Source organism: Toxorhynchites rutilus, chromosome 2 (assembly GCF_029784135.1).
Source record: "Toxorhynchites rutilus septentrionalis strain SRP chromosome 2, ASM2978413v1, whole genome shotgun sequence".
NCBI classification, from domain to species: Eukaryota; Metazoa; Arthropoda; class Insecta; order Diptera; family Culicidae; genus Toxorhynchites; species Toxorhynchites rutilus.
Genome location: NC_073745.1, coordinates 1,301,857 through 1,326,118, shown reverse-complemented (window position 1 = coordinate 1,326,118; position 24,262 = coordinate 1,301,857). Strand labels below are relative to the sequence as shown.

General features: G+C 39.1%; 1 long non-coding RNA gene across 1 annotated transcript in view; it reads left to right on the top strand.

Annotated features, from left to right (window-relative positions):
* Positions 1–24,262, top strand: part of LOC129771849 (uncharacterized) — a 76,613-nt gene that overhangs the window by 44,083 nt on the left and 8,268 nt on the right. The window contains exon 2 of the long non-coding RNA XR_008742489.1: positions 16,846–16,930. This is a non-coding gene — a long non-coding RNA (uncharacterized LOC129771849). The remainder of the gene's footprint in view (positions 1–16,845; positions 16,931–24,262) is intronic.

Here is a 24,262-nt window from a genome sequence, read left to right as displayed (position 1 = left end):
CAGTATACATGAAGTCGGCCTGCCTGACGTTTACAAAATGCATCGATTCTAAAAATTGAACAAACTGATTGAAGTTTTGTTAGTGTTCGTCCAACAGAAAATATTCCGCAGCAATTGAGACTTTATTGTCGCCGGTGTAAATCATAATTATTCCAAACAAAAACTCTGGAACATTCTTGTAAAAATTCTTTAAAAAAATAAGAGTTCGCTCTTGAACAGATTAGATAATAGATATAAATGATACGATCCCAAAACGTGGCTATGAGGAAATATTGAAACAAATACTACAACTGAGTTATATCATATCAGAGAGCAATTATTTAACTTCGGGCCAAAAATACAAAATGTATTTATTTTTCCCCTCATTTTACAGCCCTAATGCTAAAGTGGCACAGCACAATTCATTGTTGCACATAAATTTTAAGCTTCGAGTGTAAACCACAAATCCGACACGAATCTGACAGATAAATCCAGCCGAGCGATAGCAATTCTCTACATTGGATTAAAGTTTTACTTTCAGGTTACCCAACAGACAGGACCGAACCGAATGCTAGAAGTATTATTTGCACTCATTCTGGTTTCAACATATCGAAATCCGTGTTCGGAACGGGAATTTTGGTTCGACACATTGAGTAGCATACGTATAATTAGCTGATATTCAGCTTCATTAATTAATTCGGCAAGCATTTTTGTTTGCTTTTTGTTCAGCTATTTCAATTCATTCATAAATATAAGTAAATAAATTCATAAATTCTAGAACGAATCAATGCTTTGGGCAAAAGCTTCACCGTTTATGATGAAATTAAATTCTAACTTTATCATCAGGCGAATGTTAAGACTCGAGAGTATTTTTCACTGCAAAGTGAATCATTCGGTAAATCTCTAAACACAATTCCCTGTATCAAGAGCAGAGTCCAAACTCCTTAACTAGTTGGTCGATCATTCCCAGCTGTCGGTATTTCTATACAATCCAATAATTCAAACAACCACAACTCCATACGAACGCGTCCACTTGTCAATTATCCCAAACAAGCAAACGCATCAAATGAATTTGGTTTGTCTATCGCTGGTTATGTACAGTTGGTTTCTCGGATCTCGGGTGGAATCCACTTCCCATCACTATTCTGCACCATTTACGCGTTAATGCAAGTTGAGCAGCGATCTAGGTCAACCGTGATAAACGATACGAGATGCCAGTCCGCAGCGCAGGAATGGTTCATCGCGAAAATGCAGTCAGCCTGGATGTGTCGCCGGACATTCATTCCCATCTCGTGAGGCAGCCTGTGGCAGCAATAATTTGTGCTAGTCCTCGAAGATGTCTTTTAAGCGCTCACAGCACATAATCTGAGGGTTTCTTCGCGAACAAGTCACGATTAAGTGTACAATTTTGATTAAGATTATTCTCACTTTCATCCCTTCAATTGTTCCCATTCCATACCATTTAATTTCATTAATTTCAAATTTCTACCACTATTTCACACAGCTTATAATACGTTTCCGGTTTTGGTATGCCTTTCTAGTTGAAGTGAGCTACAAATGATTCAGATTATCTTTGATTTCCGGTCAATGGTCAATGATTCATGTTTCGCATTAGCGAAACTAGGAACAGGAAGATATATCAGAAGCTATAGCTGAATGTCACGCCAATAAATCAAAATGTAAATTTTTTTCGAATCCTGTTATTACCATGCTTTGCAGTGAACCCAATGCGGGGCATTGGTTTTATCTTCAAGCTGTGTGCCATTTACGCGTAGGAAACGATTTATTCCCACGGTCTTAAATCACCCAGCAAATTTGGTTGATATATTATTCATGCCAATGCTTCCGGTTTTGAATATTAAACAAAGCTGTTTCACATTTCTCCGAAAGTGGGAAGCAACGATTCAGCTATTTATTCGGTCAGAGGTGGATTATTTATAATACTCCAAAATTGCATTACCTGCTAGCGTCCGTTTTAATTCCGCGAATGACTCAATTGGAATGGATTAAATTTATTTTGGAAATATAATTTTGGTTTTTGTTCCGAATAACGTTGGTTCAGCTGTTCATTCAATGGCAAAATTGTTATTTCATGGAAATGGAAAATTTAGAATAAAGCAATGATTAGAACAAAGCATTGAGGTCTCGATAAGCAAACAATTTCATACATTGATTTGCGATGCGGTCCATACGATGAAAATGAGATTTCTTTTGTTCTATTTTCTTTGTGGAACTGATCAGTATTTATACGCTTCTCAATTTGCGCCTTGCCTAAAGCTCATAAAAAGTGGTGCGCTATCGAGACAATCCGGCAGCAAGTCACATCACACACGCTACACAACAGCGGGGCAAGTAGAAGTTTATTTTCCTCTTACCTCTTCCATCATTCTGTATAGCTTCTGTGCTCGATTTATACCATTTTTGAACTTTGTGTTTTCATATCGGCAAGCGTTGGCATTAGGGGTTTTCATTTCTTACATCACCGTTGAACTATAATTGGAACTTTTTTCATTTTCAAATTATACATAATAACAAAAATTGAAATAAATAAAATTTTCATCAATAACTAATATAGAAATATAATTTCTTTTACTGATTTATATTTTCCAAATTATCATATTCTGTTCATATCGAACAGTTGTCTACTTCTTCGTTTTTATTAATATGGCAGAGGGCGGGGAGGATCCCCCATCCACGCCAAAGAATATATCAGATAATGAACCTCCTCCTGAAGAGCAGGAGGATGAAACAGAAGATGAGGAGGAAAATTCTGTATACGAGATAGAAAGCTCTGAAGATAAGGAAAAAGACGAGAAGCAGGATTTTCGTCTAAAAGAATACCCTGATGGCGCCAAAGGCCCATTTATCGTATACTTTAGACGAAAATCCAAACCTCTTAACGTCATTCGCATCTCAAAAGAGTTGACACAGAAATTTTCCGAAGTTACCGAGATTACTCGGATGGGGCCAGACAAATTACGAGTTGTCGTCTCCAGCAGAACCCAAGCGAATGAAATAACGCGCTGTGATCTCTTTGCGATCGAGTATCGCGTATACGTACCCTGTTGCAACGTTGAAATAGACGGTGTAATAAACGAAAAGGGTTTGACTCGAAAAGAGATACTCGATGGTGTCGGTCGCTTCAAGAACTCTTCACTTAAAAGTGTGAAGATTTTTGCATGCGATCGACTGAAATCTGTGTCACTTAAAAATGACAAAAGAGTCCTCAATCGGACAAACTCTTTTCGTGTGACATTTGAGGGTTCCGCCCTTCCTAACTATGTTGCAATAGGTGCACTTCGTTTACCTGTTCGGTTGTTTGTACCCCGGGTAATGAAATGCAACAAATGTATGCAACTCGGTCACACGGCCGCCTATCGTTGCAACAAAAAACGTTGCGCAGATTGTGGAGAGAGTCATGATGAGAATCCTTGCCCGAAAGAGCGCAAGTGTCTTCATTGCGGCGGGACTCCTCATGATCTTATCAAATGCCCGGTGTACATACAACGAGGGGAAAAAATCAAGCGTTCCTTAAAGGAACGTTCCAAGCGGACTTTTGCAGAAATGCTTAAGAGTTCCGTGCCAACGACACAGGACAATCCCTACTCCATTCTGCAGAACGACGAGCCTGTTGCTGACGCTCCCAACGCAGGAAGTTCTGGTACATCGCAGGGTGCCATCAGGAAAAGAAAAATTACTTCTTTTCCATCACTCCCCAGAAAGAAAACCGAAACTTCCCAATTTGGAATGAAAACTCGAATCGAACGTGCTGAGAATAGACCGAAGCAAGTACCTCCTGGTTTAAACGGTTCTTCTACGCACCAGGGGTCCTCAGCACTTCCCGGAGCAGCACCCAACACGTCTGCTCCTTTTTCGCGGTCGAGGCAACAGCCACAATCTGGCTTGCTTGCACTTTCTGACCTGGTGGACAACATTTTAAATGTGTTTGCTTCCGATTGTGAGAACATATTTGAAAGAAAAATGAGGTTTTTTTGCAGCGTTCATTTCCCTCGATGCCTGATTCAGTGCAAGAGGTCAAGGATTTGACCACTGTAATACAGTGGAATTGCAGAAGCATCATTCCTAAACTAGATCAGTTTAAATTTTTAGTTCACAGCTCTAACTGTGATGTATTTTCTCTCTGTGAAACATGGCTTTCTTCAGCCGATGAGCTGAATTTCCACGATTTCAACATTATTCGCCTCGATCGAAATGACTCGTTTGGTGGCGTTTTGGGGATTAAAAAATGTCACTCCTTCTATCGAGTCACTCTCCCATCGATGACAGGCATTGAAGTTGTTGCTTGCCAGACACAAATCAATGGCAAAGACCTCTGCATTGCTTCGATATATATCCCTCCCAGAACTACGGTAGGCCGCCATCAGTTCTTTGATATTATCGAGGCAATGCCGGAGCCGCTGTTAATCTTAGGTGATTTCAACTCCCATGGAACAGCATGGGGATCACACTACGATGACAACCGTGCCACTTTGATTTATGATCTGTGCGACAACTTCAAATTGACAGTTTTGAATACTGGGGAAGCAACCAGAATAGCCAACCCTCCTGCACGGGCAAGCATGCTAGACATATCTCGATGCTCTTCTTCGTTATCCCTGGATTACATGTGGAAGGTAATCCAAGATCCCCACGGTAGTGATCACCTACCAATAATTTTATCGATCGCTAATGAATCAAGCTCTCGTGAGTCAGTCAATATTTCGTATGACCTCACGAAGAATATTGACTGGAGAACATTTGCGGAAATAATATTTGAAGCAATTGTTTCAATGCATGAACTTCCTCCACTCGAAGAGTGTAACTTTATATCGAGTTTGATTTACGAAAGCGCACTTCAAGCTCAAAAGAAACGTGTTCCTGCTACCACTTTCCGACGTCGTCCTCCATCACTTTGGTGGGACAAGGAATGTTCAAAGGTCTACCTTGAAAAATCATCCGCTTTCAAAAAATTCAGGAAAACTGGATTAGTGGAATGGTTTCGAAAGTACCAAGCTCTAGAAGCCAAACTAAAAGGTTTGATTAAAGCAAAAAAGCGTGGATATTGGCGGAAATTCGTCAATGGTTTGTCAAGGGAGACCGCTATGAGCACTCTTTGGAATACGGCTAGAAGAATGCGTGGCTGGAACCATACAAATGAAAGTGAGGAGTACTCTGACCGTTGGATTTTCAAATTTGCAAGGAAGGTTTGTCCCGATTCCGTTCCTGCACAAAACGTCGTACGCGATATTCCGCTCCAATGCGATTATGAGAATTTTTCGATGGTAGAATTCTCAATTGCCCTCCTCTCATGTAACAATTCAGCTCCGGGGTCGGACAAGATTAAATTCAACTTGTTGAAGAATCTTCCCGACTTGTCAAAACAGCGTTTGCTGAACTTGTTCAACAAGTTTCTGGAGCTGAATATTGTCCCGCATGACTGGAGACAAGTGAGAGTGATAGCCATACGGAAACCCAACAAGCCGGCTTGCGATCACAACTCGTATAGGCCGATTGCAATGTTATCCTGTATTCGTAAATTGTTAGAGAAAATGATTCTACTTCGTTTGGACAAGTGGGTCGAAACGAACAATTTGCTGTCAAATACGCAGTTTGGCTTCCGCCGAGGTAGAGGGACAAATGATTGTCTCGCGCTGCTATCTTCTGAAATCCAAATCGCATTTGCTCGCAAAGAACAAATGGCTTCCGTTTTTCTCGATATCAAAGGGGTATTTGATTCAGTTTCCATGGAAATTCACTCAGAGAAGCTTCATAATCGTGGACTTTCACCAATTCTCAACAATTTCCTGTACAATTTACTGTCAGAAAAGCACATGATTTTCTCTCATGGCAGCTCGAAATCTTCTCGTTACAGTTTTATGGGCCTACCACAAGGCTCCTGCCTAAGCCCCCTCTTGTACAGTTTTTACGTCAATAATGTGGATGATTGTCTAACTAGAGACTGCACGCTGAGACAACTTGCAGACGATGGAGTTATTTCCATCACGGGTACTAATCCCGTCGTTCTGCAAAAGTCGTTGCAAGATACCATGAACAATCTGTTCACGTGGGCCCTCAAGCTGGGTATCGAATTCTCTACGGAGAAAGCTGAAATGGTCGTTTTTTCTAGGAAGCACGAACCCGCCCAATTCCAGCTTTACCTATCCGGCAAAACGATCCAACACTCTATGTTTTTCAAATACCTGGGTGTATATTTTGATTCTAAGTATACTTGGGGGAGACACATTGCGTATTTGAAACAGAAATGCCAGCAAAGAATCAATTTCCTCCAAACAATAACCGGAACATGGTGGGGTGCCCATCCAGGAGACCTCATTCAGTTGTACAAAACAACGATATTATCAGTGTTGGAATATGGCAGTTTTTGCTTCCGATCAGCTGCCAGGATTCATATTCTCAAGCTGGAGAGGATACAATATCGTTGCTTGCGTATAGCCATGGGATGTTTGCATTCGACACATACGATGAGTCTCGAAGTTTTGGCAGGAGTACCCCCGCTTACTCTTCGGTTCACAGAATTATCCTACAGATTTCTCATCCGTTGCAAGATCATGAATCCATTGGTGATTGATAACTTCGAAAATCTACTCCATCTGATTCCTCAGTTAAGTTTTATGTCTTTATACCATGAGTACCTTACCCACGACGTGCACCCTTCACCAGGCATCTCCAACCAAGTTTGCTTCCCATACTTCTGCAATTCCTCTGTCATTTTTGATCTGTCCATGCGACAAAAAATCCATGGAATCCCAGATCACCTACGCTCCGATTCTATTCCGCCGATATTTTCGGCAGAATATGGGAAAGTTGGATCTGATAAAATGTTCTTTACTGACGGTTCATACATAAACGGGTCCACTGGCTTCGGCATCTTCAATGAACATTCCAGTGCCTCTTTCAAACTCAAAGATCCTTGTTCCGTGTATGTCGCTGAACTGGGTGCGATATATTACGCATTAGGGATCATTGAAACATTGCCCATCGACCATTATTTTATTTTTTCAGACAGTCTCAGCTCAATAGAGGCAATCCGCTCAATGAAAGTTGGTAAACGCTCATCTTATTTCCTAACAAGAATAAGACAACTATTGAGTGTTTTGGTCGAAAAATTATTGGGTCCCCTCTCATTGCTCGATTCCGGGGAATGAGAAAGCGGACTCGCTAGCTAAGGTGGGCGCTTCAGAAGGCACACTTTTTGAAAGGCAAATTGCCTATAATTAATTTTTTCACATTCCTCGTCAGGAAACACTCGTTAGTTGGCAGCGCATGTGGAGTGAAGATGAGTTCGGTCGTTGGTTACACACGATTATCCCTAAGGTCTCGACGAGTGCATGGTTCAAGGGATTCAATGTAGGTCGTGATTTCATTCGCGTGATATCTCGGCTTATGTCCAATCACTACAACCTAAACGCGCATCTCTATCGCATTGGGCTCGCTGCAAACAATCTTTGTGATTGTGGCGATGGCTACCACGACATCGAGCATGTTGTCTGGTCGTGTATCCGGTTCCATGCTGCTCGCTCTCAGCTCTCTAGAGCACTGAGAGCACAAGGCAGACAATCGGATATCCCCGTCCGGGATATCTTAGGTAGCCGTGATCCTGATCTTCTGCTTCATCTATACCTGTTCCTCAGAAACGCCGATGTCAACGTTTAATGATGTTTCCTTCATTGTGTCCCTGTTTCATATCCCTCCTATCCGATCTATAAACTTTTACTTAGTCGCGGCAATACATACACACACTATTTACAGATACACGGGCCAAAGGTTGTGCAGTCCACTGATGACAACTCTACACGAGCTGATGTTTGCGCCGGCTAGTGACCATTCTATCCTGGATTCCTCGAGTCGAGAAAGACGCACCACGCTAGATATGGGGTACAGACTAGGGGGGCGTTGTTGATTAATGGTCAGCTGCATCCCAATAGGAAGTATCCCGTGTCGGGCACAGGTACAGATCATTGAAGACAGCAACATCACAATTACGAAAACACTTGTAATACTAACCTCGAGCCAACCGCGAGTAATCGGTTACATATTACTAACATAGTTGTAAGCAAACATTGTCGAAATAATGAACTCCCGGCCCCGTTAGGCTGACGCCATATGAGCCTTAATAAAAATATTTATTTTGGATAAAAAAAAAGAATCAAACGTTATTTAAAGGGAAGTTTCAATTCTTTATCTGCATTTCTACTCATAGTTTTAATGTAGGACTACATCTTCCAGTAAGGTTATAAAATCGGAAAACGGGTCATGTTTTGTTAAATAGCTTTTAGGCGTAGTACATAAACTACGTAATACCAAAAATGCAGCTTTTGGACTCCGTAAAAGTCGTTTGAAAAATTTTCATAATACAGGAAAACCTTTTTTTGTGCGAGTTTTTTTGCGCGATTTTTTTTTTGTGCGGTATATGAAAAGAATTTCGTCAAAGAAATTTTCTTCCGACTTGCACTGTGATCGCGCGTATTCTAGAGCTTGCCACTCAGAATGCATTCAATGCGTGTTATTCGGCATAGAAATCTCAACTAATAGCTAATCAAAATGACGCAAGTAATACTACGTTGAGACGGCGAAGTTCCTCTAGGAACGTTAGTGCAGTTTAAGAAGAAAAAGAAGAAGATATGAAAAGGAGCATATTCAAGCAGAGACGAAAAATTAATGTTCACATCTGTTGGGATTGGCACTTTCAAACCATCAGGTGTTTGGCTGAGAGGAACATGGGCTGGTATAATTTATTGTTGATTTATACAAAAGTAACTACTCCTTGATTCAATGAGCAGTTCAATGAGAAGTTCGTTACATTTCGCTACTTGCAGAAGGTACTGGGATGTCCTTACGTGACGAGCAAACCGCTCGGTTTAATATCGTACTAATTCCGCTTCATCGATCTGGAAGCTTGTGGATTCAATATATTCTGCTATTGATCACTAGGTTACTCCACACATTAGTTAACGATTTCCTTGCATACTCAAAATGTTTAATTTTCCGTTTCGGGTCTCTTGTTTTAAGTGTTGACGTAGGACTACGTCTTATATAAGGGTGCCAAATCAGAAAACAGGTCAGGTTTTTTAACGTTAATAACTATTTTTGCTGCGAACGGATTTCAACGATTTGCATACCAATCGAATCGGAAGATTTGTTTTATATGCTATACATTACAATCCCAAAGTCTGTATATGGTTTAAATTGATGAAAATTGGAAACATTCCCATTACCCAAACATTTGTTCTGTCCATTTGTGTGCTTTCCCGAACAGAGCTGTCAATAACGGGCAACCTATGCAGCCTCTAGAATAGAAACAACGAAGGGGAATAGCGAAAAGAGAATATTTGTGAAGTAAACTCCACCCTTGCATACTAAGTAAGCTGTCGCTAGCGTATAAGTATTGCATCTCCTCTGAGGAAAATTCTCAGAATCTTCTTATGCCCGAAACAATAAAGTTCGCTTATTCGGCTCGTTTTGTGTTTTATGCTTACCTCGAGCTGTGAACGCTACCGAATATTTCACTTGAAGTGCATCTGGCATTGCAATTAACACAACCATCCGAGCCATGGCAAAGCATGCGGAAGTAGAGAAGAAAATGATTATTGGTCGCTTCTAGCCATCAGTGTTTGGCTTTGTATGTGTTGCTTGTTTTCGTTGCGTGAAACTTAGAACTTGTTCAATTCCGGTACATGTGAATAGCACACCTTCGATACTTTTAGTGGCCATTTGTATTTGGCCTCGTGCGTTCTGATGCAACAAGCTCCTAGCTTTGTTGACGGTTTTGACCGAGAGTCGAGATACGATTTTTCATAAACGGTCATTCTTGCGATGTTTCATTTTTATCGCTGCAACTGTGTGCATCTGTTTGACGCGTATTTCATGCTTGTTGAATGGCGATGTACGGAAGATGCCTATCGTTAATTACTCAGTGCAATGCGTGCATTGATGTGAAGAAACAAATTGCGACACATGATCAATGAGTGTACTGTTCTTGCAAAGGCAAGAAAGAATAGTTGCTTCTCGAGATGATTCTACAAAACCACACAAGCCATTAAAACTTTTCAGGGTCCACGTTGAATACACTGCGTCCTGAAACATTTATAGCAACGATTATTGCATCAAGATCCAATTGGTTATAATGATAAATCGAAAATATCTATGAACTTTTTAAAACGTTCTCGTCTGATCCTTCATCCACATTAATTACTGGCTTGACTATTCCTCAATACCGAATAATCCGAATTCAGGCAGCTCGCACACCCTTTTAAAACTGAGCTAATGAGAAAATGCGTTCCAAGAACAGTGCCTTCCTGGTCGAACGGCAACATACATTGGACCACTGTATTGAACTGCTACAGTATGACAAACAGGCCGTAACTTTATTTTGCATGATGACAAAGGACAATAACTTATGTTTAGCATCCATGGAAAAATCATGATCCGGTAGATTAAAGCGATATTCGAGATGCATTATTCGGTGCCTGCTTACTGGCTGCTGTTGAACCCATTACAACACATGCTTTATCATCCTGGCTCAGGAAACACACTTCATTCGATCGATGCTAGTTAATCAAGCATAAAGGGGCGCGTGAATTTATGCGTCTGTATTGTTGCATCACACGCCCACATTATTGTTAGTTTTAAGCACTACCGAATATAGATTGAAGTAGCGAGAACATGTGGAATAATGGTTCTGAATATCTGTGGACGAGTGTGTGCGAAAAAGACCGCCGCGATAGCGTTTGCAATGAATGCTCAGCGCAATGCGTACATTGACATCAGTAAACAACATACAAAAACAACACAACAACATACGACCAGCTTCTATTGTTCTCCCCGAGCAAGAATGAATCATCAATCAACCATAAAATTTCGATGCATTCTAGAATAGTACCCGAAGAAACATACAACATACATAAACTCCTATAGGATCTTAGCACTGATGGACATAGCAGAATTACCAAGCGTTTTTCAGTAAAGCCTGGCCGCTGGTTAATAGAAGACTGGATTTGCCTGGATATTTTCAATTTATTGATTTTACATATCTACATCCAAACTAGCGTTGGCAGAAAACATTTAACCTTCAGCAGAAAAAAAATTGCTTTCCGTGTGCTGTATGGTGAAATGTACAAATAAAACTGCCTTTTCAAAAGCTTTTAAATGTTTGTATGTATGGAACCAGACATCTCTTTTTCTCAGACTGAACGTCAGCTTGGGATTGTACCCAAAAAAAAAAAAAGACCAAACGAAGTCAATGGGGATCGAACCAAGGCCGGCTGGAATTATTCGGCGAATCCCCAAGGATACGTAAGAAAGGAGAGAGCTCCAAAGTAAATTGAAGCTCTCTGATCAGCGAGATAAGTGGAAAATAGTTAGAACAGGTTTGAATAAAGGGTGTGTCACATCAAATTGCATCACGGGAAAAACGCTGTAGAAATTTAATTTTTAGGAATTATATCTTCAGCTTTCGCTTATAATCAGATAAGAGTGTATAGATCACGTTGGCCATGCTTCACTGTCAATTTTTCGTAAATTTGGAAAAATGTCGTCGAACGAAAAAGAGCGTCGTGAATTAATCCTGTGCACTCATTTCGAGAATCCGGAGTTGTCACATCGGGACATCGGTAAGATGCTGGGAATCGTCCAATCCACGGTCAGAAGAGTACTAAAACGATACTTCGAGAACCTAACCATCGACCGGAAGGTGAAGAACGGCAAAAATGGATGCTCCGTCAGTGAAAAAGATCACAAGCGAGTAGTTAAGCAGTTTAGACGTGATCCGAGAAGTTCGGTCCGGAATGTCGCCAATAAGCTGAATTTGTCAAGTTCATTCGTCCAGCGGACCAAGCAGCGGGAGGGCCTGCGTACATACAAGGTTCAGAAGGCTCCTAACCGCGACGAAAGGCAAAACATGGTGGGGAAGACGCGAGCCCGGAAGCTGTACACCGTAATGCTGACGAAGCCGCATTGCCTGGTAATGGACGACGAAACCTACGTCAAAGCGGACTTTCGTCAGCTGCCGGGCCTGTTGTTCTTCTCCGCAGAGGACAAATTCAGCGTTCCGGAGGAGATTCGCAAGCAGAAACTATCCAAATTTGCCAAAAAGTACATGGTGTGGCAAGCGATCTGCTCTTGCGGAAAGAGGAGCGCCCCCTTCGTGATGACCGGCACGGTAAACGGGCAGGTTTAACTTAAGGAGTGCCTACAGAAGCGCTTACTACCACTATTGAAGCAGCACGAGGGCCCGACCATCTTCTGGCCGGATCTCCCTTCGTGCCACTATTCAAAGGACGTGTTGGAGTGGTACGAAGCCAACGGGGTCACCTTCGTGCCAAAGGAAATGAACCCGCCCAACGCGCCGGAGCTTCGCCCAATAGAGAAATATTGGGCGATTATGAAGCAGGCCCTCCGGAAGAAGCCAAAAGTTGTCAAATCGGAGGCGGACTTCAAGAGAAAATGGATTTCTGTTAAAAAAAACTACAACCTGACGTTGTACAGAACCTTATGGACGGGGTAAAGAGGAAGGTGAGAGCATACGGGCTTGGGCTCGATGTATGAATAAAAAGAAAATGCCAAAAGTTTATAAAATATTTTGTATTTTACTGTCTAAAATTTTCAAAAGCATCGGTCTACTGGGCGAATTTCTACAGCGTTTTCTCCGTGATGCAATTTGATGTGACACACCCTTTACTTAAAAATTGTTAATGCAAATAAAGCAATCTTTGAATTTGAATGTTTCCCGGGAAACAATTCGTCAAGTTTTGGAAAAAGTTCTTACATAAAGAGTGCTAAAAAGGTTAGAGCTTCTAATCCTACACTATCTCACAACATAAGACGTCTGAGTTTTGCCATAACTCACATGAACTCACAGTGGGACATGGTATGTTATGACAAAGAATATTTCCAAAATATACGTTTTGCTATACACCATAACGAAAAGTTCTTCAATGTAAGATGGCATTCATTTTACTTTTAACTTTGGTAGGTTATCTTTAGTGATAAACAAAAAAGTTCAATTTGGATGGTCCTGATGGTTTCAACGGGTGTTGGCGTAATTTATGGAAGGAACAGAATTTTTGAACCAATAACTTTGGGGGCGGCTCGTGCATGGTTTGGGCGGGCTTCTTTTCAACCGGAAAACTCAAGATAGCTTTCACATCCTCCAAAATGAATAGCAAGAATTACATACATGTTCTGGAATCCTCTCTCCTACTGTTTCAGCGTAGATATCGTCGCAAAAAATTCACATTCTAGCAAGAAAATGTCACTATTCTTACCAACAAGGGAACTAAGCAAAGGATTACGGCCCAAAAACATGACTCATTTGATTGGTCGGCGCGCTCTCCAGACATGAATTCTGTTGATAATCTTTGGGGTAGTCTAGTATGCAGAATCCACGCTGAGGGAAAGCAGAGCAGAAAGCAGTTGATAAACTCGGGGCCGTAATTTCGGAGACATGAGAAAATATCGAGAAATCCGGTCTGCAGAATTTGGTAAATAGTATGCCAACCTGATTTTTCCAAGTTATTAACCGAAATGGCAAGGTTACCAATTATTGACATGTAAATCTGCCGATTGTTTTGAATTTTTCATTGATAATACTTATGAATTTTGAAATGGTCTTATAAAAACTGAAGGGTGAACTTATCATATTCAAGTCCAATAAATAAACAAGCGACTCTATTGATCGAACTTGACGTTAAATATGGAAAAAAGGTAATGAAGATGGTGGTTTTTTCGGGAAACATAGCATGCGCTGCCATAACCATTTCTCAAATAGTGACGTCAATCTTTGTGTTTATATTCGATTGCCTACCAAATCCATGTGAAAATGCTATTTTCAGTATGTGCTTTATCAATGAAAAACATACATTTTTTTAAGTTCCCGCTGATTATGAATATAATGTGACAGCATGCAGTGGATATTTGTGAAATTACGTTGAAAAAGACAAATAAAGTGATATTTCAGTAAAACATTTTCACTCTCCCACGGCCATAGAAACGAACGAGCTTTCATTGGTTTTACCATACCATATTGATATTACTATGGCTCTCAATGTCGGTGTGTGTGATGTGGGAAAATAGTGTTCGATTGAGCAACGTTTCACTGGATATGTTAATGATTCCGAGGACTCAAAATATGACTGCTCTCTGGACTATTTCACCGTATAAATAATGGAAATAAGTAACAATACAATTGGCTTCTGTTAAAAAACGAACCGTTACAAGATTTCATTAGAAATTGAGCTTAAATCATCATGAAACCGTGAGTATTTTGAACATTGTTTTGTTTCTTCCATAGACATTTCATAGCGAACGCAAATAATTACGACACGAAATTTTGCATGCGAATACAAGTATACTTCGCCTACTACTACTACTACTACTACTACTACTACTACTACTACTACTACTACTACCTTATTGCAACATCACTCTACATTCAGTACAATTTACACTGCCTATAGTGTATTCAGTCTGTATCACACATTTTTATTTGATTTAAGGGGGGACTCCGGTCTGGAAAATCTAAACAAATGATTTTTTGTTTATTTGCATTTTCGGGAAAATCGAAAATGTTATCCTAAAAGGATTTTTCGATATTTGATTTCGTTGGAAAGTTACAGCCAAATAGCATTGCCGTACGAATTTGTCAACGAGTTTTTCTCGAAACCATGTTATTTCAACTGGTGGTATCGATATCTCAGGAACTACTCGACCGATTTGGCTGAAATTTTTTCATCTGCATGTAAAAATGAAGTATCTAAGACGTTACAGAGCCGTTTTTTGATATCTTTTTTTTTTATTTTAGAAAAATCGCTATTCAGAGATTTTTCATTAAAAAAATCCATTTTTTTACAAAAATGGCCGCCGTTTTGGCAATTTTTTTCGAATTTTCAAAAACCCCTATGTAACGCTTTAGGTATTGTCCTAAAGTTTCAAAATATTCATTGGAATTCGTTCTGTTACATCCCGTTGCTTCACAACCGATACCACCAGCAAGGTACCGATTTTTCAGACAGCATTTACGCATCCAGCCATCAACAGCGTCATAATCATTATTCGTACCCTTAAAAAAAATGGAAAATACATCTTCAAATAAACGTTTTTTTTGTCCCATTTATTTATTTTAGGCTCATTAGAATTTTAGCCGTAACAGTGCCGAATTTCAATCGTGTACATTTCACATGTTTGTGCACCCGTGGCCGAGTGGTTAGCGTCTCACATTATCATGCCGGGTGTTCGGGTTCGATTCCCGTTCTGGCCTGCGGATTTTTCGTCAGAGAAATTTCCTTCGATGTGCACTGTGGTCACGCGTATTCTAGAGCTTGCCCCTCGGAATACTTTCAAGGCGTGTTATTTGGCTAGTTAATGCATACATTGAGACGGCAAAAGTTCCACAGGAAACGTTGCCGCCATTCAAGAAGAAGACAAGTCACATGTTTATCATATCTATGATTAGCACATTACACAGTTGCCATTTTTCGGCGTAAGAGTATTTCCTTCTATACCAATGCATATGGTACATTTACACAGTAGCCATTTAGGCGTAAGAGTATTCCTTCTGTTCTTCCATTATCCAGTTAGACCACCGGACAGCGGAGACAGTTGATTGATCGTTGTTGAGTTATTTATAGAACAGCAGCCCGATGTGTCTTGCAGAGCAGAGCAGTTGTATGGATGAATCAATCTAATTTCGACCGTGGATCGATCTCCATCGCTGATGATTGTTGCGTGGACGTAGTTATTCTGTAATAACACAAAGATGGTCAATAAGGGCCCTGAGTTTTGAACTCACGATCGATCGCTTACTAAGCGAACGCGCTATCAATGTGGCTACGGAGACCTCCTCAAATATACCTTAAACAATAACCAAAATACACGAACACTTCACTTTATTCGTAACATCCAAAAAAAAAACCAACGAAAATAACAGGGGTCCCTCCTTAAGTCATCGTAATAAAAAAAATTTCGTGCAGAATTTGAAATTTGATTTTATTTGATTTGCAATTGTATACAATACCTTTGAAAAAGACAAAGTAATACGTAAATTATCTTGAGAAGGTGATGTTACTCAATGGGTTGTATTACCATTGAAGACGGGGTAAAATTCCGCGATGTGAATCAACGTTTTTATTCATACAAAACACATTTTCCACTCATTCTACATAGTAATAAGAAAACGTTACGAACGGCTTAAGAGAATGACAGCCTCCACCGTTAACAATAATTGCAGTGATGCTAATAGCGTTATGCAACACCAACAATGTATATAATAATAAATTGCATTATTTGCGTTCCTTCTCGACACAGAAAACTTGAAACATAAACGATGTCGCTGCAGCCAGTAATTGGCGGTTGTCTAAGAAACACTTGCTGGCTCCGTTCCTTATCATTTATTACCAAGTGGCGCATGTAGAGTGCATAGAGATAGTGTATTGTGCCGACCTATTGCTCGCTGCTCATCTGAAAGTCTAATGACATTCGGTTGGAAGCGAATTGGGATTCTGCTGGGACATCTTTCTCAACAGACGGTCAGGCCATTTTCTAAGAGCACGCTGAAGGATGATGACAGCTGAAACATTTATTAGTTGTCCGATCATTAATTATTAAGTTCATCACCTTTTCCCTTATGTGATTTCAACTACTAAAACATTATAACATATTCACGCGTATTGAGATGAAAATAGAACTGCTCCCTATTTGCGAAATTATTCGTTCATTATTCAATATTGCACTGAAATGCTTTGGATACGACATGTGAAGACTCATGGAATGGGTTTGTATACTACATTTTCTGCATCACCATCTGCATCAAACGAGCGATAATAGCGACTTTCTCTTTTTCCACTGGTTTAGTGTGCTTCATTTCACTCTGCAAAAGCGATACGTCATTTCACGAGTGAAATTCAGGATTACGACAAGCGGAGAAACGAAGGTTAAGGTAATTCACTTTTGTAATTTTACAAGCATACTCAAATTTGAAAACACCCAACCAAGAAAAATTTCCATTTAAAATTCTATTGTTACCCTTACCATTGGGAGTATTCGTATTTTCCAGGCGTAGATTTTCTGCTGCGTGGATCGAACATCATCGGAGTCGGATAAAATTGAATGTTTACCCATTTTAAGTAGATGGTACCGACACAAATTTCTTATATTAAGATGTAAACAATTCTGTATGTTTCTGATACGTTTGCATCTCCGAAGACAACACAATCCATGCCGAGCACGTTTCCGTACAGAACTTTCCTCTTAGAACACAACTTGTGTAACTTAAACTTTACTTCCAAACAAAGTTTCATCCCGGATATCGCATCTTCCTCGTTCATCTGCTACAACAACTTGGAAAGTATGATGACCAGATGGAAAACAGATAAGTCCATTCATCTCGGAAACGGAAGTTTATCTCGGATTAAGTGAGTGTCTCTGTCTCCAGAAAGCTTTTAGAAGAGGAGAATTATCAACCGATAGAATGGAACGGATTATGAATTTGTTGCATACTAATTGATTACTTCCCAAGAATAGCCTCCGATGGTACTTTCCGGAATTGATTACTTGTCTTCAGATACATTCCAATGTTCGGTAGCAGATGTGTATGAGCTTTATTCACGTTGGTTAATTGAAGCAGATTTATAGAGATGGAAGATAGTTATATTTTATTGTACTGTAAAAGAGGATGAATAAATATAGATTTGATAGATCTTATGTGAAATATAGACAAAAAATTTATATGATGCATCGTGTGGATAAAAATTTGGTTAATTACGAAGCTCTCAGAAAAGAGTAATCAGAAATTTGAATACAGGTATGCTAGCAGGGCTCGGCATAGTCATATTCAACTGGGGTCCGCAGATTATGAAAAAATTCCACTTCGCATTCAATCGGAAATGACTTTTGGTTTTTTCACGCAGTTTCTCCGTCAACATGACTAGTCAGTCAGTCGGGCGTTTAGTCGCCAACTCCCTCTACGACTCGACTATTTCATTTCATTCTTTATTGCATTTTGGAGTGACTCCCCTCAAAATGAATTCGTTTCTCTCTCTCTCTCTCTCTCTCTCTCTCATGTATCACATATGCATGTATCGATATTTGAGTTCAACGTGGTGTGACATATACTACACTGCCTTTCTACGCATAGTTGTCCCATGTTCCGAAATCAGCAACCGAGAAAAATGCATTCAAAGTTTTCTAGCATAATTGTCTACCAGAAACTTAAAGCTATTCGGTTTGGCAATACACTGGGTTCTTTATAAGCAGAAAACTATTGTTTAATGATATGTGAAAATATCTCCTCATTTCAATCAATCAATCATAGTTATGGGCTCAAAAATTCATGGTGGGACAGTTATGCCTAGAATATCAACATGGGACAATTGAACTCGATGTTGTTTTTTGAACTACTGGGAACAAATGATAAGTTTTTTGTGTTTTTCCGAAAGATTATGTATAAAAACATCGTTTTATGAAGAAGGGAATGATCTGCAATACTTTGCAGAATATAAATCTCATTGTTATTAGGCATTTGCTAAGGTGTACGCGTGTACTGTTAAACTTTTTTTTTTATTTGTTTGAGAATTAGTTCGTTCTTTCAAACCAGAAATGAGTACATTAGCCGTGCTGGAGGCGTGACATAAAATTCTTGTACTTGAACCGATTTATTTGATATGGATCTACAAAAAAATACATGGTGGGACAGTTATGAATAGAATATCAACATGGGACAAACGAGCTTGATGTTGTTTTCTTAAAAGCTGAGAACAAACTATAACTTTTTTGTGTTTTTCTGGGAGGTTAGGCATAGAAACATCGTTTTATGAAGAAAAGTGAAAATTGTCAAAAAGTAACAGGGGACAACTATGCGTAGAACGGTATTACAGGTAAGCTAGTTTTTTACTCACAGTTGCAAAAGTGAAGTAAAGCTGGAAATTCGTCTGATCCGTGCAATTATCGACCCATCTCGACATTGTCAATGATCAATAAAATATTTGAAAAACTTTTGGTAAATAGACTTGTTGAAATTAATTCAATGGGCTTCCAAAATTATTATTATTCTCCGGCACACGGAAATGAAAATGAAACCCTTTGATACGATGTTGATGCAATAGGAGAATATAATTTTCCTGTCAAATAACGATTCACAGATACATGGAATTATTATGACAATACTCACTTTCTCATCTCTTCTTGTTTCCTACTCACGTTTGGTTCCCTTCAACACTGTTTCAGTTTTCAATTCTTGTGTCAATCATTAAATCTCTGGTGGTAAATAAAATCACTAGTTAAACGTTCTTCTACACAGCTTCAACACGCAAAGTAGGAAAACACGCACACGGCATGACAGCAATACACAGCATAGTATAATATATGGAACAGCCACCAGAGCGCTTCGCTCGTTGTTGTCAAATAGCAAGGTTAGTTCCATGGTGCGCTGGCCTAATAAGGTGGGCCAACAAGATTGGTAAAAGATTGGCAAAATTGATAACAAGAATATTATTGGGGGCTTTTATATTGGTTTGAAAAAGGCATTCGGTGTCCTGAGCCACAATATACTATTATATAGTAGCAATATTGGTCCCCTCTTGTTCCTTCTCTACATAAATGATATATTTGTCATTAAAAGGAATACCAAAGTTATTTGCGGTGATTTGCGGACTATTCTACCTGAGCCCTAGTATATCTTCCATTATTTGTTGCATCAATGATGATTTACAGATACTCATGAGATATTTTAATACAAATTTTCTTTCACTTAATCTTTGAAATATATTCTCATGTGGTCCTGAGTACGTATGGTCGTATATTTCGCATACATTTCATCAGATTTATATGATCGTAATTCGAGTCAATGAAATTTACATATAATTGATTTATGTTTGGATTATATCGTCCTTGCGTCGCACATTATGCGGTGCCATTTCTATAGAGTAAATTGAAGGAAGGCCACCGTAACCGGAGAAGAACTAATGTGTTAAATAAACGAAGTAAAGGTTTTTTTTTGACGTAGGACTACGTCTTACATTAAGGGTGCCAAATCAGAAAACAGGTCACGTTTTTATGAAATAAAGTCAAAGTTAATAACTTAATAACGTTAATAACAATCCCATAGTCTGTACATGGTTTAAATTGATGAAAATTGAAAGCATTCCCATTTTCCCATACATTTGTTCTGTCCATTTGTGTGCTTTCCCGAACAGAGCATTCAATAACTAGCAACTTATGCAGCCGCTAGAATAGGAACAGTCGGAGACGAATGAATCGTTGCATTTAAAGTCTCCGTAAACAAAGAAAAAAAAATCAACTGCAAAGTTTAAAGCCTCTTAAAAACAAAGAAGAAGAAGAAGAAGAAGAATATTTGCGATGTAAGTGAGCTGTCGCTAGCTTATAAGTTATTGCATCTCCTCTGAGGAAAATTCTCAGAATCTATCTGTGACCGAAACAACAAAGGTCGATAATTCTGCTCGTTTGTGTTTTATGTTTCCCCTCGAGCTGTGAACGTTAGCGAATATTTCACATGAAGTGTGTTTCGATGTTTCATTTTTATCCCTGCAACTATGTGCATCTGTTAGACGCGTGTTTGATGCTTGTTGAATGGCGATACACGGAAGATGCCTCTCGTTGAATGCTCAATGCATTGCATTGATATTGATATAGAAACAAATTGCGACATATAACCAATTAGTGCATTGTTCTCTCAAAGGCAAGAAAGAATCGTTGCTTCTCGAAATGATTCTACAAAACCACGCAAGCCATTAAACTTTTTCTGGAACTTTTCACTAAAGAGTTATTTATGAACTTTCGACGTATTCGCAAATGATATCCGAAATGATGAACCAACAAATTAAAAAAAAGATTGCGTAGTCCTACGTCCTAAGCGGTCGTGTCTCGGATACAACCCCTCGATTTTTTCTCTCTCCGGACATGATTTTGTAGATTATTCCCGGAAACGCTCCGCATACCACATTAGTTTTACTAACATTGGCTGTTCAGCGGAAAGTAAATTACCAAACTATTGATCATGCTGTTTTGATGAGCTGTTTTATTATATTAACATGGCCGATTTTGTCCTTTAGTGGATGCCCTTGTTGGGTGATCAACAATTATTACTGCAGCTTGCTATTGTTATCGTTAGATAATTCCTATAGATGAGAACCAATTGAATCGATGGGATCTATTATAATAGGAGTACCGGTAAGTTTTTTTGACGTAGGATTACGTCTTTCGGGAAGATATTGGGGTACAAATTGAAAATCGAAAATCGAGCACATCGTGAAAATGGTCCAATTTGAAATGCTTATTGCTCAGTCATTTCATGATGGATTGATGAAATTTTTGCGTCAATCGATTTCGGCACTTCATAACAAATTTTATATTGAAGAAAATAATATATGTCATTGAACTAACTAACGAACAATTGAAAAATCTCAACCCCTATCCCAACGGAAATACCCACTTCTGATTGGTAGAAATTGAAGACACATGCGGCGGGTCCCTAAAAGAGACATCGAAACTAAGCTGCCTGGGGGAAATCGGCATTGCAAATACATGAAAGTAGGGAGAGCTTTTGTTCCTACCGAAATGTATTCCCTAACAGAGACATCAAAACCAAGCTGTCTGGAGGAAAACGGCATGGCAAGTATATGCAAGTCGGGGGCATTTTTATATTGCAAGTAAGGTGAGTGATACGATTAATTCTAGCAAATAAAATTTAATCTTAGAACTTTAATGTTGGTTGCTTCGTGAAATTTTATATCCATGACCGATCGTGTATTGTGAAAAATTTAGCACAACTGTAAGTGTAAGATTGTATATGGTAGCAGTTGTGTTAAAAATAACTTGATATATGAAACGACTTATTTCATTTTTTATAAATAGAAACCAAGGTGTGTTCCTGCTCGAGAACATGTCGTTTGGTTTAAGCTGTCTGTTTTGTTGTGTTCATTTTCACCCAAGGAAAGTTTATACGGCGTGAAAGATTGGAAAAGTGAAGAAATATTAAAAAAAGTGATTCCCCATATGCTCTACATATAGTATTAGTATTAGTGTTTTTAGTCCAATTAAAATTCGCATTGGGTTGAATAAACACTTATTAGGTAAAAATTATAAAATAAAATTAACTTTTCCATTTCATATATGTAGCATGTTTTCACTGAGAAGAAAAATTCATAATTGTGTTCGGTATTGGTAATTATCTTATATTACATTGGTGAGTTTTTTTCTCTTTATTGCATTCATACATATCAAAGGAGACATCTCGTCTAGGGCAGACCTGCATGTTTTCATCAATGTAACTTACAACTGACGAGGCTCGCTAGTCATTTCCTACTGGCAAAAATCTCGGTCAAATGATGACTGACAGAGTACAACGCAACAATTTGCCTGTTACTGAGCTTTGTCAATACGTTTGACCGATCAAGTAGGCGGTAAAATTGTCCATAATGAATTGATGATTGTCGCAGATTGCATTTTATTTTCATCGAGCAAAGCTTCGATTTTCATTCCGGTTGTTGTTCCTTGTATTTACTGAAGTAAATGCTATGTCTAACACGTGATAACGTGTGAGAGATTGCAAACCTTTTAGGCAACGGAATATATAATTGACCAAAGCTTGAACAATCTCTACATGCTGAAATAATGAAGAAATTTCTCTTTTCGTTGAAATTTCTGCCCGATATCGAAATTCACGTATTTGAAAGTCCGTTTAGACTCATTTATATCCTTTGTTTTCCTCGAAGTTTTGGCATTTTATATAATAATGGTATTCAGGTAGCAAAGTGAACAAATGCATCCTGGTAAAAGTGTAAACTTCCATTACATCAGATGACATTTCTTGTATTTCTTGTCTTGACGATAATAGTGCGCTGACTTGTAACATGCTTTGATGGTCAAAACACTGACAAACTATTTAACATCAAAGAGTAAGGAATTTGTTTTGTTGCACGTCGTTTGGCGGTAATGTTGCAATGGTCGTCATAGTAGCCCAAATATACGCAGTGACTGTGACAAATTGCAGCACTGGTCTAGGATCACAGAGTGCGGTTTTCGTCATATCTCGTTTCAATTCGGTTATCTTTTATCTAATACGCGCCATCCAACGTCTGTTTACCATCCTTCTGTCATCATCACTCGGTAAATACTGGTGGAGTGGACAACCAAACAAAACGTCCCTTTTCAGGGCCACCAAATCGTTATCAAAGAATTTAACAATGTAATTCTTCAAACATATCCAAAATCAACAGATAGCCTAACGGAATCCTACGTCAACTATGCGGTCGTGTCTCGGACACAACCCTCCTGTGACTTTTCTATTCCCTTAATTTGTGGGAAAGGATTAAGTTTGGCATATCGATTTATTTTGTGCGTACCGCTTACATTTCGGATGCGCATTGGTGCTGTGATTTTGCATTTGTTAATATTAACGTACTTGGGATCGATGTAATTTTTATTGGCTCCCGTATCGATAAGGAACCGTAGGGGACCTTTTGTTGTTTCAAGTATATATATGGGATGAAATTATTTATGTTGGTGGCCGTGAATATTCGACCGTCTGAAAATTCAAATCATCAGTTTCATTATCGTCTTGTTGTTCAGCTATCGGCTCGTTCGTCATTTCTGCAGTATCATCAGTTTGATTTTGTTGTGACCCTGGCATATTTTCTTCTTCTGTATGTTCGTAATAATATTGCTGCTGATCATATTCATGATCATTGAACTCGAGTGGATAATTTTTATTTTCAGCGTTTTCTTCTGGAATTTGGTAATTATATATTTATATAATTTACTCGCCGCAATCTTATCGATGGATCAACTTCCATAGGTATTGGCCTTGGTTGTGGTATATGTCTTGGAGCAAATGCATTTTTGTTTACAAATTGATTTTGGGGAAATTGAAGTGTGTTCTGGGGTTTTTGAATGTTAAATGGATTGGGTTTGTATTGGAAATTTTGCTGCTGTGGTCGCGGTGTGTATTGTTGGAAGGGGTTATGGTTTTGTCTCGGGGGAAATTGTGGGAACGGTTTTCTGTATTGGATAGGATATGAAGGGAAAGATTTTGTATTATGGTTTGGTGGATATTGTGAATTAGGTTTCGAGGGAATTGGTGGAGGTTGAGGTTTAGGAGTATATTTCCCAAAATGATAATTCTTTTCCTCTAAACATAGCCGTAAAGCTTCTTTCATATTTCAGGGAGCTTGCGCACGTATAATTGGACCTAATGGATCTTTCAAGCCTGACAAAAAGACTTTCAAACCCATCTGTTGGTAAAATAAATTTTTGG